General features: G+C 35.1%; 1 long non-coding RNA gene across 1 annotated transcript; it reads left to right on the top strand.

Annotated features, from left to right (window-relative positions):
• Nucleotides 1–351: 351 nt before the first annotated feature.
• LOC121401498 lies at nt 352–10994 on the top strand. The gene is made up of 2 exons (XR_005966284.1): nt 352–477; nt 10840–10994. It is a non-coding gene; the product is annotated as an uncharacterized LOC121401498 (long non-coding RNA).
• The last annotated feature ends 2942 nt before the right edge of the window (nt 10995–13936 follow it).

Raw genomic sequence — 13936 nt, forward strand, 5'->3', positions numbered from 1 at the left:
GGGTCGAATTTCGAAGTATTTTTAACTTCGAAATTCGACCCTTAGTGAATCGGCCCCTTACAGTATTACGTGCAAAAAATTCAAATTCGAATAAAAACAATTCAGCATCTAAAAGCTGGCAATTTCATGGAGAAGTCATGGGAGTTGTATTGGCAAATATAAGCTATTTTTCAATTCAAGTTTTTTAGTTGAGTAATTAATTTGGCAGATGTTTTTACTTCATTGGGTTTTCCAGATTTTAGTTTCTTTTTAAATAAATCAGTGTGCTTTTGAAATTTCTAGTTTCTTTTTCGAATTAGAAAAAAACTAATTTGATTTTTGATTAATGTTCGAATTTTTTTCAACAGTGGCAATTTAGAACTTGAGTTCCAGTGTTAACACCACTTAACTTATCAGATGGCCAATTTAAAACCCAGCCTGCTTCTTTGCTATGATATCATCTACAATTCATTAATGGAAAAGACTCACCATCACATGGTAAGATTTTACCCTATCTATCTATCTATCTATCTATCATTCTATAATTTATCTATCTATCTATCTATCTATCTATCATTCTATAATTTATCTATCTATCTATCTATCTATCTATCTATCTATCTATCTATCATTCTATAATTTATCTATCTATCTATCTATCTATCTCTCTCTCTCTCTCTCTCTCTCTCTCTCTCTCTCTCTCTCTCTCTCTCTATCTATCTATCTATCTATCTACACACTTATTACAAGTACTGCACCATATAGTTTAATGAAACTACAAAATAATTTAACTGATAAAATGAAAGCACAATAATGTAGAATGAGTTAACAGGAATTCAATTTCTGTACAGGAAAGAAACTCTCCAGCTTTATCCATGTTTGTGAATCATTAGTAGGTCAAGATATTTTTCCTGTCAGACAAGCTTAATAAATTAGAAATGGATTTGATAAGATATGACAGGTTGTTTGCCTTTATTTTGACCTTTATTTTTTTTTCTTTTTGTGACAAAGCTTGATTTAATATGGATATGGAATCTATAATCCAGAAGGCTTAGGACCTGTAGTTTAATGGATGTGAGATCTTTCTGTGGAGCACTATGCCTTAGGACCTTTAAAATATATTTGCTTTCAACACAGATCTATTCTAGCTTTTTAACTCTAGTGCCAGCAGAATTTTCCATTTCAATTGCACTCAGCACCAGCCATTTTATAGCATGCTCTATCACTTAAAGGAGAAGGAAAGCTACAGAAGCAGTTTATTGCCAATAGATGAGCCACAATAGTGCAAGCTAGAATGCTATATTTATTCTGTAGAATGGTTTACTATACCTGAGTAAAAAGCTCTAGAAACTCTCTGTTTGTTTAGGATAGGAGCTGCAGTATTAACATGGTGTGACATCACTTGCCTGAGTCTCTCCCTGCTCTGGGCTCAGATTACAGTAGAAAAGGGAGTGGGGTGGGGGAGAGGAGCAAACTGAGCATGCTCTTGCCCAGGGCAATGAGGTTTAAGCTGAAGGCAGGAAGTCTGGTGCGGAAGCCCATGTGTACACAATAGAAGGAAAGAAATGTGCTGTTTCTTTTGACAGGGGACTCAGAGCAGCATTAATTTGGGGGATTACTGGTATATTTAGATGGACTTTTCTGATAAGGCTTGCTTAGTTCTAACCTTTCCTTCTCCTTTAAGGGGCATTTCCTGGGGGGAGAATTATACATATATTTTTTTTAACTGATTTGAAAAGCCTCATGTCTCTCGAACATGCCAATGCCAGATATGTATAGTTTTATGGAGACTTTTTACTTCTATAGCTCAAAAATTACCAGCAATAAAATACTGAATTTTCAAAGCACTACAACAGAATATGGCATACTTTTGATTCTAAAGCCAAAAATACTGAAACAGTAGGTTTACCCCAGGAAATCATATATTTTTGAAAAGTACACATTCTGCTGAATCCAATTTGGGGAACCATCTGTTCCTACTCCTAATTATCACACATCAAAGCTATTCTGAACATAGCCATTTTTATAAAAATAGAGATCAGTTATCCGGAAACCCTTTATCTAGAAAACTCAGAATTACAGGAAGGCCATCTCCCATAGACTTTTATCATTTTATAAATTATTTAATTTTTCTCAGTAATAATAAACCGGTACCTTGTACTTGATTCTTGCTAAGATATAATTAATCCTTATTGAAGGCAAAACCAAGCCTACTGGGTTTATTTAATGTTTAAAATATTTTTTGTAGACTTAAGGTATGAAGATCCAAATTACAGGTATTACATCCAAATTAATATCACTTATCTGGAAATCCTCAGATCCCAAACATTCTGGATAACAGGCCCCATACCTGTACTAGTAACAACATATCTACAGTAACTCAGTGTAGTTTATGGTAAGGTATGTTTCTTTGCAGTTTTAGAAATTCATTTCTTTAAATATTTTGTGAGTAGAACAACTATGCTGTGTCTGGCTAAAAATAAAATCGTGGTTTTAAGAAGTGTGATAATTAGCTAGAAGAGAGCACAATTTATGAAAATTCTGAAAAATCACCTCAAAGGTTCAATTTGCAAGTTTATATCTCCCACAAAACAAGGTACCAAGAAAAAAACATTCTAAATATGAATGCCAGAGGTCCACTAAATAGTTTGATGCCTATTGTGCATGGAATTACCAAAGTATCTGGTGCATAGAGACCCCAAAATGAAGTTAATGCATACAAATTGCTATGAAGGTCACTGAAAAATCAACATATTTACTGCATTTTTTGGGGGTAAAAACACAAATAAATATCTTTAGAAAGTACACATCCAAATGGGTAACCATGTTTTTTTTACTCCAAACTTCACACAATGCTTTCCCAAAATTGGCAGTTTTAATGAAATGCTGGAAAATCTCCCCAATGCTTCAACTCTCTAGCATGTTATCTTCCACATAGCATAAGGTTCAAAGAAACAACTTTCTAAATATGAATGCCAGGGGTCCACTGAACAGTTAAGCCCATTATGCTTAGTATTACCAAAGTATCTGGCGTTTAGACACCTCAAAATTAATTTAGTGCAAACAAATTTCATTGCATATATTTCTACTAATAAAATAAATATTGCCTGAATTATGTCATCCCCAGAAAACCATATATTTTCCAAAAGTACACATTCTGCTGAATCCAAAATGGGTAATCTATCTTTTCTCTGCAAACTACCAAACTGCAAGGCCTTTCCAAAACATTTTTTATGAAATTTCTAAAAATCGTCACAAAGCTTGCAGGTTACCCTATTGTATACCCAGGACTATATAAGATACCAACATAAAACATCCATAATAAGCATGGCAGGGGTATACTGAACACTTTGATGCCCAATATACATAGCTTTAATGAACTATGAAACCCCCAAATGAAGATAGTGCATATGAATTTTCACATCTGACACTCTGGCAATATAAGCACCTGGTATGTTTATTATTTGCAATAAGGCACATAACAGTAGGGAAACCCAAGAAAACCATATATTTTACAAAAGTACATATTCTGAGGAATTCAAAATAGGTAAATACTCCTTTCTATGGCAGACTACCAAACTGCATGCAAAATCTAGCAGTTTTTATGAAATTTCTGAAAATCGGCACAAAGCTTGTATTTGATGCCACAGATTTCGTAAGGTACCAACAAAAAATATCCTAAATATGAACATTACTGAACATTTTTATGCCCTATATGCATAGATGTAGCAAAAAAATGATTGTACGGCAGACAAAATTTACATGGGCAAAAAGAAGTAAAAAGAAGGGAAATGCAATAAAATCGCCAAAAATCCAATAAATCCACAAAAGGCAAAGTTTTTCATTTCTCACCAAGTGCAATCACTAGTCTGATTTTTTTTTGGGTTGGCCTAATAATTTTTATGGACAGAAACAGTGAACAACATCTACACAAAGCTGAAAATCAATAAAATGGCTAAAAATGCATCAAAATCAGCAACATTGTAATATAATCAGTGAAATGAAAGGTATTATAAATGTAAGTGTGCATTATTTTAAAATGTGTGTTTTTGTGTGTGGGGAAATGAGCGGGGGAGCAGAGTAATGGCTCTACAAGCGGATTCTCTGCTTCCAAAGCAGAACGTAAAATCTACAATCTGTGGCACTTAGAGCATTTTATCTACAGAGCGTAGATTCTTCTAATCTGTGGCACTTAAAGGGTTAAAGGCACTGACTTATTTCCGAGATAAAAAACAATAAGAAGTGTATATTTAATTTGGAACTATATAAATATGCCATATTTTGGAACTTTTTTGGATAATGAGTTTCTAAAAAATGTTACCTAACAAACCTATTATCTGGGGTGCATGAAGTGGACATATTTCAAGGGTACAATTAACAATTCTTTTTGTGTGTTTAATTACAAAATAAAGCTGAAAACAGAAGATAGAAGGGGGTGAGATGGGGCATGTAAGAAAATAGGAATCACGGAGTAATTACTGAACTGAAGTAGGAGGTTGGAGGAAGAGAGTTTTGGACTTTGGTTCTATGCATTACTTCCCGGCCACAAACTAAATTTCACCTTTTTAAATATATAACATCTAATCTATATAACTGCAAGACCATGTATAATAAAGTTGAAAATATAAAACCTTAAATATAGTGTATGGCTATATAATATAATATTTATAAACCAGTGATATCCTTTAAATACTCATCACAAACAAAATATTTTAGTCTATATACAGGCAAATGAATAAAGCTCTTACGTAGAAAGACAAATGTCAGGCATCCTATAGGCTGGGTCAATTCAGTGTCAAATGGGAAACACCAAAGGTATGTTAGCCAATGTACACTCACAAAATAACAGAATGTTATCAAAATTATTAAATAAACTTGATTATGAAAAGCAGCAACAAATGTAAAAGTTCTCTAACGCTAAAGGTAAATGAAAATGCAAAGCACAAAAAAAGAACTTGAAATCAATACGTCAACTCATGTGAAACCAAATCAATAATAATGAAAAGCAATAAAATAGATGAGCACATACGTTCAAAATAAGGACCTAACCAGATAAAAGTGAAGAAAACAAATTAGAAAGACTGGATGACTCACAGTATTCTGTGCAGCAGGTTATAAAGTAAAAGCAATTAAAATGCACAATCGTAATGCTTCACATAAAACTCAATATTTAATTCACCAAAATACTTGTCCTGAGAATGATGAAACTTGGTTATTTAGGGAATACTCTACTTACATTTTTGGAAACTTAAATTTTCTTTTGGCTTCAAAAGTATACTTTTCAAAATGATTTTCACAGAATATAATATTTTGTGAGTAGAATTGCTCCAACTGGGCAGCAAGTCCAAATTACTCTTTTTATTTCTTGTTTTATTTAATTATCCTCTCTTTTAAGTCCTCTAGCCACTTTGATGCTCCATATTTGAGACTCTGCAAGTTCCTAGGCAGCAGAACTTAACGTCGGCACTCAAAGGGATTTACTGACTTTTAGTGACAGAAGTTATGATGCAGTATTGGTGATCAAGTACCCAAATTAGTACCCAAATTAACCTCTAGTCTAGGCACTGACCATTAGTGGCTACATATTATGAATGGCTAAAAGGTTGATACGCCTCATAACAGGTTCATTAGGGAGACAGTTCACTGGCTCATTGAGTGGCGCAGTTTCTTATGCGCCTGCCATATAACTTAACCATTTTATATAATGAAACCTTAGCTTGCTAGGGATGACCATACCTGTGAACTGTGTACTTTTTTTCAATTATAAAATCTGAAATAAAAAGGGACACATTTACCAGAAAAATTTTAGGATTATAGAGCAGGTCAATGTTTAGTGAACTTAGACATCCCATGGATATTCAGATTTTTCTGTTATTAAAGTTGGCAGAGATGGGGGAATCTGCTGACACTGCTCATTGTATAGGGTAGACCGACTAATCAATAGAGCCATTTTTAAAATTTTCTTTGCAATGCCAAGGTCATCCTAAAACAATGTTAAAACTAAAAGAAGGACATGTTATTTTGTAGGTACTAGAAAGCATTATCTGCTTCATACCCTGTATGTGTTATACTTTTCTTATGATATCTTTCAGCTGAAAAATCCACTCCAGATTATGAATCATTACTCTTGTTAAATCTAGGCCATAGTAAAGCACACTGCTTCATTCCAACTATATTAAAAAAACTATAACTTATTTATGAGATTGGCTCCCTATGGCACCAGTACCTTTGTAAATGTCAAAATGAAGCACAGCACATCACCAAGAACAAATAAGTCAGCACATAAACATAAAAGCATGGAATGAATTAAGTCATAATGTGTTTAATTGAAAAGTTATAGAGAAATGGTTATTATACTTGTATATTCGTATTTAACTTTAAATACAACCTTACACTCTTGGCATAGTGTTCACAGCAGTCTGCATGCTGGTATGAATTAGACCAATAATTACATTGGTACTAAATTGGGAAACTTGTCCATGAGATATACATTAGTCATTTTTAGTTTACACATTATATTAATAAATGAGTTTGCTATGGAAATAACTCAGTAAATGTGTGTTATTATCCCAATGTGCCCTTCAGAATTTTCAGCCTGTTCCTTTAGTTCAAAATTATCAAGATAAAAATAGTCATGCTGTGGCAGAAAACTGAATTAAATTGATTGAAAAACCTACTATTGATCTCTGTGAACTGCTCCAGTTATGTATCAACAAACACAACAAAAACACAAAAGCTATGATTTCTTGGATTTTATGGAATCCTTGACAAAATGACTGAAGACCAAGATGAGTCCAGACTATAATTTGCATGTTTACATTTGCAAGCCAGCTGATTACAACTGATTAAAAGACCTAAAGGAGAAATGAGTCAGACCCAGAACAAATACTGAATTCTATAAAATGTTTAAACACATTTAAAAATAACTTTAAAACACTGACACTGTTTTATTGGTGAATATTGTGAAATATTCTAATTATATTTTCTTTCATTATAGAAAATAAGATGTTTTGGGAATATGCTATTACTTTTTGACTGTCAGGTGCAAATTGCAACAAAATCCTTAGCACAGCTAATCTACTTTCATTCATAAATAATATGGATGCAATAATACTGCTTTGCAGCTTGAACTGCTTTGAGAGAAAGAGGTCAGTCTTATCTTAGATCTCTTGATCTTCACAGCATATTTGCGGCTATCTTGAATTCTCACGGGACTGAGAATATATTTGAAAAACAAATATTTGTAAAGAAAATAAAGGAAAATAAATGGAATACTGAGTTATAAATTGCTGTACTTTAGAACTAATAACCCTCACCATGCAAGCACTTCACACAAATACACAAGCTATCAACCAGGAAAGCTTTTTTATACCCTTAACCATGATTTATTCACACATTGTGCTGCCACTGTCATAGCCAGGAGCTTCTAAACATTACATTATCATTTTGTGGTATTAGATCAGGTTAGAGATGGTGGCAACTAAATTACAGGTATTATTCTTTTTATCCTTGCATTCCAGTGCTTTTTTTAAAAAAAAAAATTAAGGCGTGAAGAAATATAATTAAACCAATGGTTATACAACAAAGCTCATAAAGGTTATAGCATAGCAGTGAAGATACAATAATTTATAGAAGCTGCACACTAGTGCAGCTCATTGTGTGGGGTGTTAGGTATTGCAAATTAATTTGCAATTTAAGCACTGCCTCTCTAAACAATAGATTATCCTTTAACACTTTCCACAGATGCATATAATAGAGGTGTAGTGGTAGGCGTTGCAGTATTACATCATGATAAATAGAATGTGCAGTTTTTTTTGCTCCCCAGTTGTAACTCCTACATCTAAATTAACATTAAGGAGAAATAATTGAAGTACTAACAGAGAGACTGATTTTGGTAGTCCCTGCTCTATGGTTTCATAGAATGGAACTAAATCAGCCACGCAATAAGTTTTTCGCATGCTGTATGGAAAACACAATCCATTTTGATACTTGTTTTATTGCACTCTTTGGTTGGAATCACCATAGAAGGAAAAACAGACACAAAGGGGCAAATCAACTAAAGGGCGAAGTGGCTAACGCAAGCGGAAATTCCCCTAGCATGACGTCATTTAGTTACTTTGCTGATTTAACGGGCACTGGCGTAAATTCACTAGCGAAGTGGACCTATTCTAGCGCTACTTCGCACCCTTATGCCAGGCAATGTTGCGATATGGCGAAGGTACCTAACTACGCTAATTCACTAAGTTTCTGCTTTTCGTGAACGTTACCTCTTGCCCAAGACTTTACTTCGTCACCTCAGACCAGGCGAAGTGCAATAGAGTAGATAGGGATTGCTCCAAAAAAAAGTTTTTAAAGTTTTCTAAGTGCCAAAAAACGCTGGTGTCTTTTACTTTTTTAAGGGTGATAGGCTCAAAAAGAGCAATTTTTTTTTAGGGTACCCTCCTTCCCCCTACATCTGATAACAAATGGCACCTAAACTATACTGTGGGCACATGTGTAGGGCATTAGAATACATGTATTAAGGTTCCCTGGCCTTGTGCAGTGTAATGTGTTTGCTGCTGCATATACGGCCATTGTACTTTAACTGCACGCCGTATGCAAATTTCCGATCGCTAGCGTAACTTCGAACCGCTGATCGCAACATCGCTAGCGAAACTTCGCAAATGATCAATAACTTGTGCACAACTTCAGATCTCTGTGAATTTGCGCAGCCCTGGCGAATCTACGCCTGGTGAAGTGCGACAAAGTGTGGCGAAGACAACGCTGGTGCAACTTCGGATGTAAGTAAATTTGCCCCAAAGAGAGTAGGACTATGGACAGAGGGTAACAGCTTAGGGAGAAATGGTAAAACTCACCTTTTTACACATTTCTTTGGTCAATCTACCGCAGTGCGCACAACACAAGTTGTCGCCGACGCCCATTAAAGTCTATGGGCGTCAAAACATTTTTGACGCGCGTCTTTTTTTTTGACGCACGCCACCATACAAGTCTATGGGCTCTGAATAGTAGGGATCATTTAATCACCTGTAATACCAGTACTTTTGATGGGGAACTGGCTATTCCACCCAAATAGTTAGTTAGGTACAGGGGTATACACCACAACATAACCATATTGACCTATCAGCAATTAGATATATTAAGTCTCAAAATGATCAGCTAGAGCAGGAGGACTCAAAACTAATCTCTGAAATGAGAGGCATAGTAGCGGTGTCCCCCTATTAAAATGTTCTAACATGCAGAAAATTTTAAAGAAATGATTTTAATTATACATGCTGATATCATGGCACTCAGGATAGAGAATAAAGCAAGCATGGTATGTGTATCTTTAGAGGGTGAACAATAAACAGTTATTAATAAATTAAGATAAAAATAGAGCTGCATCATTTAATAAAAACATTTAAAAATAAAAGGAGTGTAGAAGACTAGTTCATTCAAACCAAAAGGGTTTCTGGTTTTAAGTCTGTGAATCCATTTGAGTTCTTGTTGCAATAGGAGCCTTTCACGATCCCCACCCCTGGGTGGAACTGGTACCAAGTCAATGATCATGCATTTTAAGCTGGAGAGGTTGTGTTGTAACTGTAAAAAATGTGAGGCAGCTGGAGTAGTGTTCACTCCTGAAGCCAATGCTGTTCGTTTGGACGACCAATGATTGGCCAATCTGTCTCCGAAGTTAGTACAAGCTTTCCCAATGTACATGAGTCCACATGGGCATTTGTAGTGCAAGTTACTATATGTCAAATTTGTATGGATTTTCCAGAATGTAGTTGGTTAAATGAAGGACCAGACATCATTTGTCGATTTATTGATAACACCCCAATTTGGCAGTGGGAAGCCAGGTTTATGTTTGTGATGGCATATAACAGTGTTGTGGATCTGTTTTTACTAGAATATCCTTAAAGTTGCATCCCCTTTTGTACACTATCCTGGAGGTCTCTTTAAAGACAGGTGCAGGGTCTTGTCCTTCTGAAGAACAGTTCAATGGTCCTTGATGGCTGGGATTAAGTTCCTGGTATCAGGGGTAAAAGTGGTCAGAAATGTGAGTTTATCTTTGTAGTCACCAGATTTTTTGATAAAACTTTACGTAGTAAAGTGTATAGGGAGGAATCCAGAGCCCTATGCTTGGATTCCCACAGTTCTTGTAATGGGTAACTGTGTAATTAGCTCATCCAATCAGGTTTAAAGTTGTTGTATGTGAGAATTTTTGTGAACCATCGGTAGCATCTGTGAATATGGAATGCTATTAAAATAAGATAACAGGCTTGACAGTGCAACAGAGTATTCCTATCAGTTGGTTTCCGACAGGTAGTAGTGTCAATTATGTCTGCATGGATGGAGAGAACCAGGAAGGGGGATATTGGTGTTACTAATTGAGGCCCTTAATTTAATCGATGTGGATAAGAAATTTAGTGAGTCAATCATGTTCAATGTACAACATGGCCAGTGGTTGTAGAATAGGCACTGACTATAGGGTGGCAAGGGGGTTTCTGGACATCCTTATGGACCTTTGGTAAGGTATATAAAATAGGACAGACAGGATGAGTCAGATACTGATGTGTACTTTCAGAGACAGTGCCTTGTGTTAGGGCTAAAGATAAAAGGAGATCTATTTTGTTTGAATGTGACTGTGGGGTCCTTATCTAGTTTTGAGTATACCCCTGTATCCTCAAATTGTCCTAGCAATATACAGTATATATATAATAATATATATATTTAAAGATACTTGGGGTGTCCGCACTCTGTCTCTTTCGAAGATGAGGTGCACGATCAATTTGAATGATACAAGTGATGAAGGGATCAGCACACTTTTGTAAAGTTGATTCAAGTGTTTATATTTGTAACACAGCATTTCTTGTCTTGCAGGTCCTGCTTTATGTAACCTGAAACCCTGTCTGGGGCCGACCATCTATTGTGGCTGAACTGCACCTCCCCACGGAGAGAAAAAATGTTTTTTTCCTGAAAAGACAGAAATAAGCAATTTTAGTTTTATTATTAAACCACTCAACGTTTTTCTGTAACACATTGTTAATTTGTTGCAACCACTCTATTAGCCGATTCATACTTTCACATTATAACATTGATAAAAGACACATAATTAGTCCTGTACAATGATCACGCACACAGTATCCACCTTTTCGTATTGCTTAATATGTTATTCAATGTGACGTCCTGTTCAGTCAGTTGTAATAAAAATATAGTTACCAACATCCCGGCAAAAAACTCAGCATCATATGTTTGTAAATGACTCAAAATTTGTTGTGAAAAAAATTGAAGATAATCACTGAAAAATAAAGGAAACACGAAAAATCATGAAAAAATCAAAAAAAATGTTCAAATTAATTAATCATAACTGGTTGTATTCCATATGGTTTCTCCGGATTTAGAGATAACATATTAAGTCTTAGGTATCACTACTCATCAGAGCTACTCAGTAATTATCTGATCAAACGTCTGTTGATAGCATCTGGTGATAACATCTGGATACTGTGGATTTAAAAAGTCATACAAGGATATCACACATAGTCTTAAATCAATGAGAGTTCAAACATGTGCCTCAATAGAAATGGGACATGGAAAGAGTTTCATTTAAGCCTTTTGGGGCCACATGGATTCTTTCTGCATTAGGAGTAAGTCCTATTACCACCCTTGCGTTGCACTGGAACGTGATCTATTAGCATGTGCAGAAACTGAGGAAGAGTGTGTTTGTACTTCAGCCAGTGTTTAGCTACCTGCTGGTCAGCCTTGTCCCTGGACAAAGCCAATCTAATCGCACTTCTATGATTGTTCATCCTCTCCCTATATGTAGTCACAGAAACCACATATTTCATAGATATGAAAGGAACTTTCCAAACCAGGCAAGTTCTGAGTTGTGAGAAGTGAGATCCATGTAGCATTCCACTACAGGTCAGACAGTTTGGCACCATTTGTGCAATTTGTATGTGTATAAATTTATATGATCACTTTAGGCTCTGCCCTTCCTGATGACGGCTCAACAAAACGTTGAATAAACCCATTTTTTTCATCACAAAAGTCCTAAGAGTGCGGATTTCTTTGCTCTATTGATATTGATATATGTTCCAGCACCTAGGCATTTCCATTGTTTTCTGACTGCCTGGGTAAAGTCCACAGATATCAATTAACACGATATGTAGAGATGTAGTCACACTCACAGGTCTTATATTGTAGAAAATGTGATTTATTCATCGGCACAAACTGACGTTTCGGCTCTGTCCACAGCTTTTGAAATAAAATATGACAAACATCCACTGAAATACTATATGTGGCGGGAACCCATGGTGACGTGAACTCTTGACGTGTAACACATGTGTGAATCACTATCATTAAAAATCACCATTAAAACCTCCAGTTCAATGTATAAATGTGTTTCAAAGATGTTATAAACTCCGGATGCTGGAGTAACAATATAACATATGTATACGCAGCAGCAAAAGAAACAACTGATCTGCAAAAATGTGACTGATCCTAATTTATTATCCTGGTTCCAAAAAGTGATGCCCAGTCGCAGTTAACAGCTCAACATATTACAATCAAACATTAACGTTCCGTTAGATGCACACAGTATATGTCTAAATCGCATTGAGGAATTACACTTATCACCTCATAAAAATCAAGGACCGTTCACTGGATCAATCCTAAGTTAAAATTTTAAAATGAACTACCTTGGATGTGAAAATCGAAGTTGCATCTAAATCTTGGTGCGGATAACTTAAAGCATGTGTGGCCAAAAGCCACTACAAGTTATAGATCTAAAGCGAGTTGAGATCTAGGGAGCATAACTGCGAGTGTGTATGCCCGCACATATATATATTTAGAAAAGACCCCTGCTCACATTTCTGGAAATGGTAAAATCTGTCATTTAGGCTCTTACCCCAGCCCCATACACATCAGTAAGAACTAAGATCTTCCAAAATTGTATCAAGTATCATAATACTAAGATCCTTTTTTATGATTCCATAGTTAAATCATGTCTAGTGGTTTGTTCTGACATCAATCCTTCCCAAGAATGATAAAGATAAATAAATATATACATATAATATACAGTATAAATATTACACACATCTCAGGAGAAGCAGTGTTCTAAATTCACAACTACTACTTATATGACACATGAAAGCTTAATGTATAATACTTTTAAATGCACAAGTATATAAGCTTTCATAGAAACTGAAATACTGCTTTCAAAGGGATATGATGTACATTGTAAGGCTCATTTAACAGCACAAGCACAGTGTGTAAAGTGCCATTTTGGACATAAGTCTCCTTGTTATTTATCCACTTTTGATGTGGCACTAGCTATAGGGCTCCCCAGCTTCAATAGATGCACTAGTGCACAATTCGCATTTTAAAATCTGTTTTTTTCACTCTTCTCATATGTTATTAAAGTAACTGAGTGAACTGCATGAACTGAAACTGCTCTTTAATCTGTCTGGCAAAGTGCTATGTGCTGTGTTTTGCTATTTAAAAAAAATATTTACATGTTATTTTTTATCTTTGCTAGAAACAAAATTATGTACATTAAAATAGTTTGTCAATAAGGCAGATTAAATTAATAGATATGAAAGTTTACTCTGTGATGATCATGTCTGTTGACATATGAATAGTACTTATGACATATTTAGGGCAGCCTTAGTGCCTGACAGGTACAGTCAGCGGATAAAAATCTTTCATCTTATAAAACCTGCCACATCATCTGTCTTCTCAAGATACACACAATTTACAATGGTATAGCTCCTGTAACTGTTCCAAACTATACTAATGATTAATTTCTGAATATTACAGTTTTCTGTAACATGTCATTTATATTTTTCTGATCAAATTGGGGCATGAGCTTTTACATACCAATTGTTTAATTTAAGTGCTACTTAAAAAGTAACAATAGTTTGTTATGTATGACCAAATTGGAAAGATATCATGATTTTATTTTAACCTAGATTGAATA

Source organism: Xenopus laevis, chromosome 3L (assembly GCF_017654675.1).
Source record: "Xenopus laevis strain J_2021 chromosome 3L, Xenopus_laevis_v10.1, whole genome shotgun sequence".
NCBI classification, from domain to species: domain Eukaryota; kingdom Metazoa; phylum Chordata; class Amphibia; order Anura; family Pipidae; genus Xenopus; species Xenopus laevis.